This window comes from Arvicanthis niloticus, chromosome 1, assembly GCF_011762505.2.
Source record: "Arvicanthis niloticus isolate mArvNil1 chromosome 1, mArvNil1.pat.X, whole genome shotgun sequence".
Taxonomy (NCBI): Eukaryota; Metazoa; Chordata; class Mammalia; order Rodentia; family Muridae; genus Arvicanthis; species Arvicanthis niloticus.
In genome coordinates this window covers 10,998,509-11,013,357 of record NC_047658.1, presented here as the reverse complement: position 1 = coordinate 11,013,357, position 14,849 = coordinate 10,998,509, and the positions used below count along the sequence as shown (strand labels likewise).

Genomic DNA, 14,849 nt, shown 5'->3' with positions numbered 1-14,849 from the left:
ATATGCACACATATATTCATGGGCATCACCTCTTCCCATATTTTAAATAAATGGGTAAACCCAGGAGGCCCCTACCATGTCATCAAAAGTAGGTATTTTCTGTTGGGTCCTGTTCTCCCAGCACGGGGTGTTCTCCACTGCCCACCCTATGTCTGTCTCCTCCAGGACATGGCCCAAGCACAGTTCTTAGGCTAATCCATCAACAAAACATAAAAATTTAAAAAGGCATAGGGGTGTACACCATGTAATCTCAACACTCAGAAGGCTGAGGCTTTGAGGCTCTGATCCTGAGTTTCAGACCAGCCAGAGCTGCATGGTACAACCCTATCTCAAAAATAAATAAAACAGAGTCTCCCTCCAAGGCTTGCCTCAACCCTGTCTGTCTTTCCCACCAAAATGCATCCCACTGCCCCACTGCCTCTTCTCTACCTCTTTCTCTGAAAACATCCCACCCCACCCCTTTCTAAACAGGTTGATGCTGGTTCTTCAGCAGCCTCCAGTATTCTGAGTCCAGCGGCCACTCACCTGCCTGTGCATTCCCTGGAGGAGAGAGCTCAACACCACCCCTATGCTGGGTTCCCAGTTTACACCTCCACCCCTGACCTCTGGCTGTTCTCCACCCCCCTGGCCAGCCACCTGCCCCACATCTGCACAAGCACATCCAGTAGATGCCTCAGATCTCCTACCCTACCTGAGCCCAACCTCTTCCAGCTCTGCCAGCGCCTCCACTCTCAGGATCCCCACCTCAGCCCACCACCCCTGCACTCTGTCTTGCCTTTTTTTTTTTTTTTTTTTTTTTTTTTTTTTTTTTTTTTTTTTTTTTGGTTTTTTCGAGACAGGGTTTCTCTGTATAGCCCTGGCTGTCTTGGAACTCACTCTGTAGACCAGGCTGGCCTCGAACTCAGAAATCCGCCTGCCTCTGCCTCCCAAGTGCTGGGATTAAAGGCGTGTGCCTGTCTTGCCTCTTGAAAATGTCTAATCCACCTCTCTTTTTTCCCTACCAGCTTTTCTTTTTTTCTTTTTTTTTTTTTTTTTAATTGGTTTTTCGAGACAGGGTTTCTCTGTATAGCCCGGGCTGTCCTGGAACTCACTTTGTAGACCAGGCTGGCCTCGAACTCAGAAATCCTCCTGCCTCTGCCTCCCAAGTGCTGGGATTAAAGGCGTGCGCCACCACCGCCCGGCCCTACCAGCTTTTCTTCTTTGCTTTCTTCTTTCTGATTAAGACGGTGTCTAACTACCATAGCCTCTGCTGGCCTTGAATATGCTCCATAGCCCAGGCTGGCCTGGTTCACAATCCTCCTGGCTCACAACCCATAGTGTTGGAATCAGAATCATGCACTGGCAGAAGCTGACCAAGTCTTTCCCCTATTTGGAGCTGTCATGTTTGTGTGTTTGTTTGGGTTTTGTTTTGCTTTGTTTTTCAAGACAGGGTTTCTCTATATAGCCCTGGCTGTCCTAGAAGTCATTTTGCAGACCAGGCTGGCCTCAAACTCACATAGATCAGCCTGCCTCTGCCTCTGCCTCTCTGCCTCTGCCTCTGCCTCTGCCTCTGCCTCTGCCTCTGCCTCTGCCTCTGCCTCTGCCTCTGCCTCTGCCTCTGCCTCTGCCTCTGCCTCTGCCTCTGCCTCTGCCTCTGCCTCTGCCTCTGCCTCTGCCTCTGCCTCTGCCTCTGCCTCTGCCTCTGCCTCTGCCTCTGCCTCTGCCTCTGCCTCCTGAGCGCTGTGATCCCATCACTACACCTGGCTGGAGCTGTCATTTAAACCCACCCCCATTGTCCTCTCTGGCCTCTGCTCTTAAAGTAATAAGAAATAAGAATGCCAGGTACGGTGGTTCACATGTGAGATCTAGCTTCTCAAGAGACCCAGGCAAGAGAAATGCTTTGAGTTCAAGACCAACCTGGGCTACATAGTGAGTTATAGATCAGCCTGGACAACAGAGTGAAGCACTGTCTAAGAAATTATAGCAATGGGGCTTTCAAAGTGGCTCAGCCGGTAACGGCGCTCACTCAGCACTAAGTCTGATCATCTAAGTTCCATATCCAGGGCCCACATGGTAGAAGGAGAAAACTGAGTCTTGCAAGTTGTCTTCTGATCTTCCACATTTGAGTGATGGCATGCAGACACACACATTCAGAATAAACAGATAAATGTAATAAAATTTTTAAAAATGAGGATAAAGATCATGCCTTGGTCTGCTGCCTTCCCAGACTTTCCAGTGAGGGGCTGGGAGTGTGGATTCCTCTTAAAAACCTTTGTCAATATGCTTGAGGCCTTAGGCTCAAGCCCCGGCACACATACACAAAAATCGTGGTATTTACAGGCTTATCCAGAACTGCTCTGCATATTTCATGAATATATTATTTTATTTACTTGCCATTACCACCCCGTAAGATAGATACAATGCAATTATATCCTCCCGGGGATCTCACAGATAAGGACATTGAGACACAAAGGGGTTAAACAATTTACCCCGAGGCCACATAGCTCTGAAAGAACTGTCTCTGTTTTCAGCGCCTGGCTGTTAGGTCTGGTGTCCAGTCCTCAATCCTTAGAATACCTGGCTGCTCTGTGGGGGGTGGTCTGTGAGAGCAAGTTAGGAATCCAGTGACCTCTGGAGCAAGGGCAAGACAAGCTTTGCAGGGAACCGAGATTCCAGAAGCTGTTAAGTAGCTGCCTGAGGTCTCTGATAAACAGGTGTTCTGCTACTGGAAGGTAGCAGAGGGGAAATCGGGAGTTTGGCCCCACCCCCAGCAAGTGTGACAGGAAAGATGGGGGCAGATCCGGAGTTGGGTTAGTGCACTCCAGAAGCTGAGATAGGATGATTGATTGAGAGTTCAAAACCATCCTTGGCTACCCAACAAGCTCCAAGCCAGCTTGGGCTACATGAGAGACCCTTTCTGGAAAAGTAAAAGTTAAGGGCGTAAGAGAGGTAGCAGCAAGAGAAACAGGAGAAGGGGGACAAGGAGGAGGAGGAGGAGGAGGAAGAGGAGGAGGAGGAAGAAGAAGAAGAAGAAGAGGAGGAGGAGGAGGATAGATTAATCAGAGCCAGCCTTGGGGGGGGGGGGGCAGTGGACCAGGGGAGATGAGAAACTAGAACCTTCTCTTGGAGTGACAGGGAAGAAGGTGGACAGAAATGATCACAGTTCAGGGGCAGTGAGAAGGTCCCATCCCATAAGCATTTCCTCTGGGATGTCACACACAATGCCACGGGACTCTGCCTGGTGCCTGCCCATCACTGTTCCAGCCTGCTGTACCTCTGTCATTTATGGTCGCCCAGGAGTCTGTGTGACTATGCAAGCATGTGGTCAGCCTGGCAGCCTGACCAGGGCACAGTTTCCAAGGCTACAAGCTAAGGCTTCTCTTTGGGGCACAGGGGATGGAATGAATCAGCCTAGCATCTGGAATAGAGCCCCACCTGCTCTCAGAGATGTGGGTGGGTGGCAGTCCCACAGCCCCAGAGACCTGCTTGTCCCAACACTGTGGGAAGGAACAGGGTGGTCAAATCCAGGCCAAGAACAGAAGCTATGAGACCAGAAATACTCTCCAAACCAATGCCCAGATTTTTACTTTGCCTTTTATTTATTTCTTCTTAAATCCTGTTTCTCTCCCCGAGGCATCTAATCTATTATTTAACATTGGATTGTACGATTGAAACTCCCAGGCAAATTGAAAATTATTTGTGTTGGAGGTTTCAGGCATGATGCTGAGACTACCATTTCTGGGGGACTCTGAGATCCAAGCAAAGGCAAAGCCCTGGCATGCAGCTCTGATCCAGGAAGGGGTTGGGGCCGAGCAGGGTGGCGGGGCAGATCCAAGGACCTTGGGCACCTGGGGCCGGTTGACTCAAGCCTAGCATACACCCAGAGCTCCACACAGGTCAAGGCCATTAATCTCCATGCAGTGTTTCACTCGGGAAATTCTGCCAAAGCCTCCCACCGGTCAAAGTCCTCAAGAGGCCAAGCATGTGTGATCAGTCACCTGGCCCCGCGCCCACCCTGGGGGAAAGGCCTCAGTCACAGGAGAATTAATGACTCAAGGACAGGGCTCACCATCATTTTTCAGAGGTTAGCTCTCTGCGGATTGGCAGCCAGGTTGGCCAGCCTCAGGGAGTGAGGTGAAAGGGCAGGGCTTGGGGTGGCCCAGGGAGGGCGGTGATTAGGATTGTTGTACCCTAAAATATGGACGGGTCACATGATGTCATAGCGTTGTGTTCAAAACCAAGGATCAAGAGGCTGGGCGGATGCCTCAGTCAGTAAAACGCCTGCTGCCTAAGTTCAAGGACCTGAGTTCAGATCCCCAGCACCCACATGTGCAAAACTAGGCCCAGTGTGATGGATGGCCGTAATCCCAGCACTGGGAAGGTGGAGCTAGGCAGACTCCGAGAGCTGGCCAGGCAGCCTAACTGAGCCCGGGGTTCAGTGAAAGAGAAGAATTGAGGAAGACTCTAGACATCAACTTCTGGCCTCCATACACACACACACTTATTAATACCTGCACACACATGTACACACACACACAAAAGGGATCAAGATCACCCTGTGTTGATGGGTTTAAAGCCCATGGGAGCAAGCTGTGCCTCCCTCCAACACACACATACACCTGGCCAATGGTGCATGTACAGGGAAGGTCCCAATAAGGAGACTGGATTCTGTGCTGCCACTGGGAGACATTAAAGAGCTATGATCCAGCTTCTATACCTCCAAAGGGTCAGAATGGAAACTGAGCCTGACTTGGTATTCAGGCCTAGCATGCAGCTACCCCAGAAACATGAAGCAGGAGGATGGTCAGTTTAAGCCCCGCCTGAGCAACATTGAGAGACCCTCTCTTAAAATTTAAAAGAAAAAAGAAAGATGGAGCCACCAGTCATGGGTATAGGAGGACTTGCCATTCGTGAGAGGTCCACCTGCATGACCTCGGCTCTCTCAAAGGCCTCACCGTCTAAGCCCATCAGTAGGATACTGAGGTTTTTAACAGAGTGCCCTATTGGGGAGCAGTATTCAACCCATAATATCCACTTACGCCATGGCCACTTGTGTCAGGCCCTGTGCTAAGCATTGCACCCATGTGGTGATAGCATCCAAGTTGGGACCCAGGTCCAGCATCTAGATCACTGTGAAGCACAGAGATTACTCACATATCCCTCCACCACCCAAATAGCCACCAGAGACTCCACTGTTGCTTCAGGAACACGGGTCTCTTACCTGCCTGTGGTGGTTTGAAAGAAAACAGCCTCCTCCGTGGGCTCGTATGTCTGAATGGTTGTTTCCCAGTTGGTGGGACTGTTTGGGAAGGATTGGGAGGTGTGGTTTTGTTGGAGGCGTGTTGATAAGAGTGGACTTTGAGGTTTCAGAAGCTCACCACATCCCAGTTGACAGTCTATCATCTATTTATCTACCCATCTTCCGATCTATCTATCTATCTATCTATCTATCTATCTATCTATCTATGTATCTATCTAGGTATGTATGTATGTATGTATGTATGTATGTATCTATCTATCTATCTATCTATCTACCTATGTATCTATCTATCTATCTATCTATCTATCTATCTATCTATCTATCTATCATCTAGCGCATTCATGCTCTCCCCTGCCCTGCTTGTGGATCTGATGTAAGCTCTCAGCTACTGCTCCAGGACCATGCCATCTGCCCATTGCTGTGTTCCCTGCCACAATGGTGGACTCTAACCCTCTGAAACTGTAAGCGAACTCCCAATAAACTGTTTCTTGCCTTGCTCATGGTATCTCCTCACAGCAACAGAAAAGTAAGGAAGACGCTGCCTCACACACACACATCCTGGCAGCTGTGAAGACCCTGAAGCCATGACGCCAACCCCTTTCATGCAGTTACACCCTACCATAGGCTAGTCTACTTAGGGTATCCTGGGCTATGTCTGTTGTGGCTACCAGCCTCTCAGGGCTCTGAAGACCATGTTTGGCCCCAGGATGCAGCCATCTGGCATATTCATGCCCTTAAGCCCACTCCTGAAGGGAAACTGAGTAGAATCAGAGAGAGACCTAGTGTGTCTCATGGCCAAGACCAACAGCATGCATGCACATGCACGTGCACTCGTGCACACACACGCGCACACACACACACATAAACACACACAACTTTACCTCTGCCAGAGGCTATGTCACTATCAGGTCCTCAGGAATATATGCAACTTTATCACAGACCACAGACACATAACACATGCACATTGCTTGGTAAGTTCCCAAGGATCGGGAAATGTAAGTCCTGCCTTTAGATAACAGTGGGTAAGTATCAGTGGCACCATTTAGTAGTAAAAGTGAAGCCATGAGATTGCTCACATGGCCCTTTATCACCCAAATGGAAGCCTAGGGCCACCAAATTGACATGGAAAGGACCTGACCAAGAGCTCAGATGATGGATGGAACCCAAGGCCTGCGACCTTGCATACCAGAGGCTCTTCCTATAGGAGCCCCCTCTGTCCCTTCTGAGGGCTGTCTTGTGCCTCTCTGTCCCACTGGGGACCGAGTTCCTCTACATTTTCCAGAGAGTAGCAGCCTGGGCTGGGCTCCAGGCCTGCTGCTCTGGGAAGAAGTGGTCTTATCTTCTTTTTTTGTCCCAGCCTTGGAGAGACAGACTCATGAGCTCACGATGCTCCCGATCTGGAAATCTGTCCTACAGAAGGTGCCAGCAGAGGACCACGCTAGGTAGGGAAATAAATACTCTTTGGAGCTTTGTGTGTGCTATTTTCTCAAAGCATCAGAGAGGAGATGGCGACTGTTGGTGCTGGCCCTTGAGACCCAAGAACTCAGGGTGTGGAGCATGCTCAGTTTATACCTTCAGTGAGTGGTCCAGTTTGGTGCTTGAAAAGCCAGACAGAGGCCAGCTAATGACAGTGACCTTCTGAAAGCATACAACCTGTTTAGGAGAATGTAACCTTTTGACTGAGAGCAAGCCTTTTGCTCGGCTTTAAGCCAGCACTTCTGTGATCTCCAGCCTCATGGTTTCCAAGGAGGGGATCTAAAGAAGGAAACAGAGATATCGAATGCAGGAAGCTTACCGGTTTGAGTGCCCAGGTGAGGGGTGAGGGAGTAATGCAGGGATTTGAGGAGTCCTGACCTTGGTGGTGGACTGGGGATGAGAGGAGGGCAAAAACGCAGCTTTCAAATGACCTGCAGCTCCTAGCTTACAGAACTGAGTAATAGGAGAGATGGGAACCCTGTGTGGGAATCCAGATTGGGCATCCAGCAAGACTGGAGTCTGCGTCTACATCGGGATCTACTGAACCTAAGGAATTTTGGATATCCCAGATAAGGGCTTGCCAATCTCAATCAAGCAGTTGATGGAAGAAAGCATGAATCTGTGTGTGATTTAGACAGATCCAGAATGGGCAAACTGGCTGTGCATATGTGTACACATGAGACTACCCCCCCCCACACACACACACATTGCCACAGTGGCCCATGGAGCTTGGTGTGGTGACAGATGGGCTGGCCAGGAATAGCTAGCTGATCCCAAGTCACCACATACTAGCACACAGGACCAAGGAAAGGAGAATTCCAGAGTGAACTGGATGTTCTTGGTCACTGTAAAGGAGGATTTGTCAAGGTGGAAGGATGTTTGTGTTTAGTTCTGTTCACTTTCAAACAGACAGACAATTGAATATGGTGGTGCACCCCAGTAACCTAGCACTGGGGAGGCTAAAGCAGGAGGATCACAAGTTCAAGGCCAACCTATGGCCAACATATACACACACAGAGAGAGAGAGAGAGAGAGAGAGAGAGAGAGAGAGAGAGAGAGAGAGAGAGAGAGAGACTCTGTCAACAATAGAACTAAACAATTACAAAAACATGCTTAGAGCCTGAAGCCTGGTGGTAGTGGCACACACCTTTAGTCCCAGCACTCAGGAGGGAGAGGCAGGCAGATCTTGTGTGAGTTCGAGGCCAGCCTGGTCACACAGAGCACATTCCAAGACAGCCAATTCTACACAGAGAAACCTGTCTGGAAAAACACAAGCAGATAAAAACTGCTTAAACATTTGCAACCTGGATCTTGATTTGCCCTCTCAGTCTGGGCCCCATAAATGTTAAAATTGGGCAAGATGGTTTAGCCAATAAAGGTACTTGCTACTCAGCCTGAAGACCCTATTTCAATCCCCAGGCCCCACACGGTAGTGTTAAGGAGAGAAGTTGTCTTCTAACCTTCACACAAACACCCTAGCACACATTAAAAAAAAAAAAAAAAAAAAAAAAAAAAAAAAGCCGGGCATAATAGCACACACCTTTAATCCCAGCACTTGGGAAACAGAGGCAGGAGGATCTCTGTGAGTTCTAGGCCATTGTAGTCTACATAGTGAGTTACAGGACAGCCGAAACCCCAAAATTCAGAAGTTAGGGTAGGAGCAAGATATGAAAAGACACTCATAATGTTATACAATATTTATAGTAGGCATGATTTTACACAGTATATTAGTTATCAGTCTTAGGCTACCACGCATAACATCCTCATAGAATTTGCATATTTTGTGCGTGTGTGCTCAGGAACACACACACACACACACACACACACACACAGTTAAGAGTCTTCCATTATTGCCACATGATAAACACAGAATTTCGGAGGCCTCCAGAGCCCTTCATTTCTCCTTGGTGTGAGGGTGACAGGCTCAGCCCCGCCCTGTACAGCTCATTCCTGAGTTAGGCCTGCAGCAGCTCATCTGCTGTCTGCAAGCACCAGGAAGAAGCCCTGCAGCAGAAGGACACGTCCCCACATCCAGTTGGCGCCATTCCTTGAAAACTTCCCTTTGGTGACTCTGGTTATTGGGTCTGAAGTTCTTCCCACCCACCACAAAGCGGGTGGCGTGGCCAAAGCTGGTTGGGGGGGGGGGCAGACACAGACAGAGCTAGGTGCTACAGGGCATGGAGGGTGGGGGGTGGGGGGGATCAGAATCAATAATTTAACCTCTTACACATCCGGACCCAGCTTCCCTACGAAGAAGAAAATGAGATTGCCAGGGTGTGGGGGATTCGTTTGTAATTAGTTCTAATTACTAAAAGAATCGATGTTTTAATTTTTTACAACGTATTTGAACTCTCCAGCTCCTCCCGTGATAAAGGGGAAAAAAAAAAAGCTTCCATTGCCCCAGTTCCAGCCAAACACCTCAGTGTGTGTGTGTGTGTGTGTGTGTGTGTGTGTGTGTGTGAGAGAGAGAGAGAGAGAGAGAGAGAGAGAGAGAGAGAGAGATTTTTATCAGTTAGCTCGTCTAAAAGACTGGCTAGCTGTTTTGAAAATTACATTTTTCTTTCTTTTTTAGCTCAAGGCCTCAAACCATAGGTAAAAGTTAATTCTAAAAGGATGAGAGCCTTAAATGTAAAAACAATGGTTTTTAAAACATGTACAGAGAGATATACTGTTTTGAAATGTATCAGATCCCTTTGCTTTTTTGTACTTCCTTGGCTGACCTTCCAGGGTTTCTGCCAGAGGCTTGCATGCCCTACAGGTAAAAGAGGAGGGGAAAGGAGAGAGGTGAAAATAAGGGAGGGAGAGAAAGAGAGAGAAGGGGGAAGGGCCTTGCAGGGAGGAAGGAGAGAGGGGGAGGGGTGTCAGCTGAGGGAGGGGGCTTAGGGCAGCAGCTATGGAGTCCCTGTGGATCGAGGCAGGGACAAGGGAGGGGGCCTGCCATGCCCAGTGATGTGAGCAAAGCAAGCAGTGGCCATCACACATGATGCTAACCGAGGCGCATTTCCACACCACCCAGAGAAAGCCTAAAACAAGCCTTTACCCCGCCTTTGTGAATCCATTCTTACCTTGTTATCCGCGGAGGAATGCAACTTAAGCTGTAAAGAAGACATGGGTTTCAACGGATCTGTCTTGTTTCCTTTGTTTTGTATACTAGGGTTCTATTTTGGTTGGGGCTGCCGGACTATCTGTGATACTGTTTTCTATAATATAGAGCACACAGGATGGAGGATGCTGGGGGTCTGGCTCAGCAGCACACACCTTCAGAAGGAAGCACCTGGGTTCCATGGTCAGCACTGCAAGCAATAAGAAGAAAACAACACACAGTGGGGAGGAAAAATAGTCTGGGGGGGGTAGACAAATAGCTTAATCCTGTATTCGATTTTATTTTTGAGGGCTGGACCTCAGACCCAGATCCTCACATATGTTAGCTAGCTCTGCCCGAGTCATGCCTCCAGCCTTTAAATTCCATATTTGAAAATCACAAGTGTGTGTGCATGTGTGTGTGGTACATGCTCACAAATGTTTTTGCCCCATGTATGAACACACGGGCATCTGTTACACTTGTGTACAATTGGAGTCCTATGTGCCATTCTGTGTGTGTCTGTGTGTGTCACTGTGCCTAGAGTTTTAATTCTCTATGCCTTTGAGCTCACACACTCATGCATGCATGTCTGTGTGGGTCTGGGTGACAGAGGGTTCAGGAGCACACTGTGTGTGTACATGCTTAAGAAAAGGCTGGGTGGGCACACTGAAGTGTTGGCACCATCCCTTTGGGAGAGGAACCAGGCTGTATTTCCTTTTTGTGCATTTTATCAAGGTTTATTGTATCTGTTTATAATGATAACATATAAAAAGGGGCTAAGCTGGGCAGCGGTAGCACAGACCTTTAATCCAAGCACTCAGGAGTCAGAGACCAGCCTGGTCTACAGAGAGAGAGTTCCAGGATAGCCAGGGCTACACAGAGATACCCTATCTCAAAAAACAAAACAAACAAATAAAGTCCAACAACAAATGGTTTTGTTAAATGTCCCTGAACTCTCAGTACCTGCACACAGCATTCAGTGTTCCTGTTGTTCCTGTTGCCCACAATCCTCCAATGTTTTTAAAGGCATTTATTAAAAAGACAGAAAAGAAAAAAGAGGAGAAAAAGAAAAGGAGGACCAAGAGGAGGAACTTCGAAGAAGACCCTGATGCCCTTGGGGACTCCTTCCTGGAGCTGTCCTGCCCTTTGCCTCATGGACCCTGAGGACAGAGAACCCCAGGACACTTCCTAATCTTGCCTCAAAATTAGAGCCCAAAGCAAATAGGACATTTTTCTGAATCCCTGTATTTTATCTTTAAACCTCAGGCAAATTTTGCCGTCTCCCCCTTAAGGTATACATGTTTATCTTAATTATACAACCACAAAACTGTAAGCCCCAACTCTAGAGTCCAGGGGCTGCTCTACCCAAACTGGCCCAACCTTCCCATGATCCATTGTGCCTCCTGCAGGTGGGCAGGAAGGGTGACAGAACAACCCAGGCTTGATCAGAACTGGTCCAAGGGTCATTTGAAAACGGTTGTTGCCACCACCACTACCACCATCATCATCATCATCACCATCACATTTGATGCTGGGAATGAAAGCATGCCACCACTGAGCCACATCCCAGTTCTCTGTCAATCATCACTTAAAAACTAATCATGTCCTGAGCATTTAGCCTAGGCTGAGCCAAGTTCTTTGCTGTCTGTCCTTACCTCCAATTTTCCCAGCATTCCCATGAGCTAAGGTCTTTCACCGTTCCTACATCACGTGTGAAGACAGGAGAGAGCATGCCCAAGGCTACTCAAGTAGACACGCTCCCCACTCAGGCTCCAAAACAAACCCAAGGAGAAAGAATTGCCTGAGAAGAGAAAGAGGGCGGGCTGTCCTGAGAGGCTTTTGTCCTGGAAAAGAGCCTGTGGCAGAACTGGGAGACCAAAGGTCACTTTCCTCATGGCCTGTAACTCTTCCTGGGAATAATTCCCTGGGACTTGCAAAGTGTCTACAGAGCCCTGTGTCCTATGAGACCAGATAGGTCACCAGTAGCCACACAAAGTCACTTAGCAACAGGACCCAAGTGCTGAGCCTGTGGTCTCCTGACAGGAAGACCCCAGAGATGGAGTCTCACACCACACCACACACACACACACACACACCTGTTCCACCCCCACTCTGCTCCACAAAACATGCTTGACCCTTGGTGGCCCTTGGGTCTCCTACCAATGCCAGGCCAGAGTCTGTGTGGAAATCCACTAAGCCTGTTTTTCTCAGTTAAGAGGGAGCAGCCCCATCCCCCATGCCTGGAGGGATTGCTGAGAGGTACTGTAGGCTTCACTGAAGCAGCTCCCTAGAGTGGAATGAGCCTGGAGAAGAACCCAGGTGGATCGCCTGGGGCCTGGGGCCTGGTTTGGTTACCTGGAAGTAGCCACCTTCTACCTGACCACCCCCACCTCTGAGCCTTTTCTCCTGAGGGTGTGGGTGAAAGGTGGGTTAAGCCATCTCTGTCTTGGGCTCCAGGAACTTCTTTAAAATTAAATATCAGGCTGGCCATGGTTGGACACACCTTTAAATTCAGTACTTGGGAGGCAGAGGCAGTTTGATCTCTGTAGTTCGGGCTTGTTCTTCGCAGGGTGTTCCAGGACAGCCAGAGCTACATATAAGACCCTGTCCCCACTCCCATTTTTTTCTCCAAATCATATGAAATGAGACACATCTGTATGTGGGGTCAGTATATACATTTGAGTGCTAGTGGCCGGAAGAGTCCCCTAGAAGATACTGATTTCCTTCCGTAGGTGCTAGAAATCAACCTTTGCCCAGTCCTCTGCAAGAGCAGCCAGTGCTCTTATCTGCTGAGCCATCTCTCCAGCCGTAAAGTTTTAAACACTAGGCTGGCTTCAACCTTGTGAGTCCTGGTAGCTCAGGCATGTGCTATGTACCAGGTTTTGGTAAGCTTTCTCTACAGGTCAGCTTCTGTTTTGCTACCTGGTCAGGGTTCTAGGTAACACCTCACAAACTCTTACAGACTCCAACCCTGAGCACAAAACCATTCTCCTTTCCCCAAACAGAGCCCAATTTGGCCCAATATTCATTTCACTCCCAATAAAGGGGCCCCAACCTAGGAGGTAAGTCTGATTGTTCAAAGCTTATTGCCATGAAACCCATTTGGGGGCAGTAAGGTGTGGCAGGAAAGGCTGTAGGGGTCTAGGAAAGGCTGGAATAATTTTTCTTTGTCTAAGGGTGTCTAGGTAGGTGGGAAGCTTTCTTGTTGTGGTGTTTACTTTTTGAGACCAGGTCTTAAATCCATTATACAGCCAAAGCTGCCTTGAACTCACCCTACCTCTGTCTCTGAAGCTGAGATTATAAACATGGGTTAACACTTCTGGAGATATTGGAAATAGGGTAGCACTGTGTAGCCCAGGCTAGCCTTAAATTCTCAATGTTTCTGCCTCTGTTTCCTCAGTGCTGGGATCACTCAGTCTGTGTACTCTGGGCCAGCCTGGTTCCATTGTAGCATACAGAGATGTCCTCTCTTAGTCCTGAGATGGATACAAACATAGACAAGTCTGGATTGACACCCTTACCACCCAACCCCAGGAAGCCTCAAGCTGGAGAAGAGCCATCTCTACCCAATTACCCTACATGCTATCCCTTCTTCCACCAGGATGAAAGGACCCTCAGTCTATTCATCTGTTAGTCTGGTCCTAACATTCCTAAGAATGTTGAAGTAAGTCATCTTGTTTAAGATTCATTCCCTCTTTCTAACTATGGGCCTGTTTGGGGAGTTGTTCCAGTCAGGGTCTCAAGCCTCAGTCTGGCAGAGAACTCATGAGCCACCTCCCTCAGTGCTAGGATTCCAGGCTTGTACCACCTGGCTTCACTAGCAGATGGTTTTGCATCCTGCAGCTAACAGGACTGTCCTGGCTGGTGGGAACACCTACATGGAGCACAGATCTGGATCTCTTTGTAGGCTGTGAGAACTTCAGCGCTAGTCAAGTCTAAATAACACGCGTTCTGCCTGGATTCATCCAGTTTCATCTCTTGGATTGCAGTAATGCTAGATACAGGCCTACAAGATGTTTCGGTGTGTTTCCATCCAAATATGTCCTCAATTTAAAAATGTACCCCTATTGCGTTGGATACTACAGATCACTAAACTACTATCGTGGGCTATGCCAGTTACTCTTGGTTTAAGAGGTGGTTGACATTTAGCTAGAAACTTAGAAAAAAAAGATTTTTTTATTTTTTAATATGGATGGGGGGGGGGTGCAGGTGCGTGCAGATGCCCTCAGAGGCTAGAAGAGAATGTTGGGTCTGATGGAGCTGGAGTTACAGGCAGTTGTAAGCTGCAGTGTGGGTGCTAAGAACGGAATTCCTACAAGAGGAGCATATGGCTATAACTGGCGAGCCACCTCTACAGCCTTAGCCAGGTACTTTTAAAACACCTGAGACGAAACTAAGACCGGAGCTTACTCTCAGTAACGCACACAGAGCTCAGCCATTCGATGAGAGACGATGGAGAGACAAAGACCGAGTGTATCAAGGAAATAAAAGTCTTTCAAAATGGTCAGCCCTTGTTCTGACTAAATGGTGCATTTTTAATATACTTGGTATCAAGTGGAACTTAAAAAAAAACATGTGGGAATTTAAAATAAAGTGAAACCTGCTATTTTTCAGGGTCAGCAGTATCACGGTGAGATTTGTCTCTTAAACAATGACACTTGCTATCTCTGGAGTTCTATGAATACTTTTGAAGTGTCATATTAAAACCAATCTCGTGGCCTTGAGGCAAGGGGAAGCAATTAGTCGTAGAGTTGTGAATAAATAAAAATCCATTTATACACCCGTCCTTGACATGTGCCTTGCGAATCTTAGAAACTTCATCTAGAGGGAAAAGAAATGTTAAATCATGAATACCAGTCCTAATCGCATTGCCATGTGGCTTCCTAAAACAGTTGAGTTTATTCTAATCTTTTAAGTATGAATTTATATGTATGTATTCGCCCGTATTGAACACAAAACAAAGACTCACCCACAGCCACTCAGGTGACAAGAAGTGAGGGGTGCTGGGGCCTATTGAGGCCGTGACAAGTAGTTTTCAGAGGGTCCTTGGCC

The 14,849-nt window shown here is 48.1% G+C and overlaps 1 long non-coding RNA gene across 4 annotated transcripts; it reads right to left on the bottom strand.

Moving 5' to 3' along the window:
• Positions 1 to 6,151: 6,151 nt before the first annotated feature.
• Positions 6,152 to 11,660, bottom strand: LOC143441935 (uncharacterized). Of its 4 annotated transcripts, none has more exons than XR_013109688.1 (3): positions 11,453 to 11,659; positions 9,781 to 10,008; positions 6,152 to 6,994 (listed from the first exon to the last, which is right to left on the bottom strand). It is a non-coding gene; the product is annotated as an uncharacterized LOC143441935 (long non-coding RNA). The 4 variants fall into 4 exon arrangements; XR_013109689.1 differs by lacking the exon at positions 6,152 to 6,994 and adding an exon at positions 8,395 to 8,844 and having other exon boundaries at positions 11,453 to 11,660; XR_013109687.1 differs by lacking the exon at positions 6,152 to 6,994 and adding an exon at positions 8,834 to 8,961 and having other exon boundaries at positions 11,453 to 11,660.
• Between the last annotated feature and the right edge of the window lie 3,189 nt (positions 11,661 to 14,849).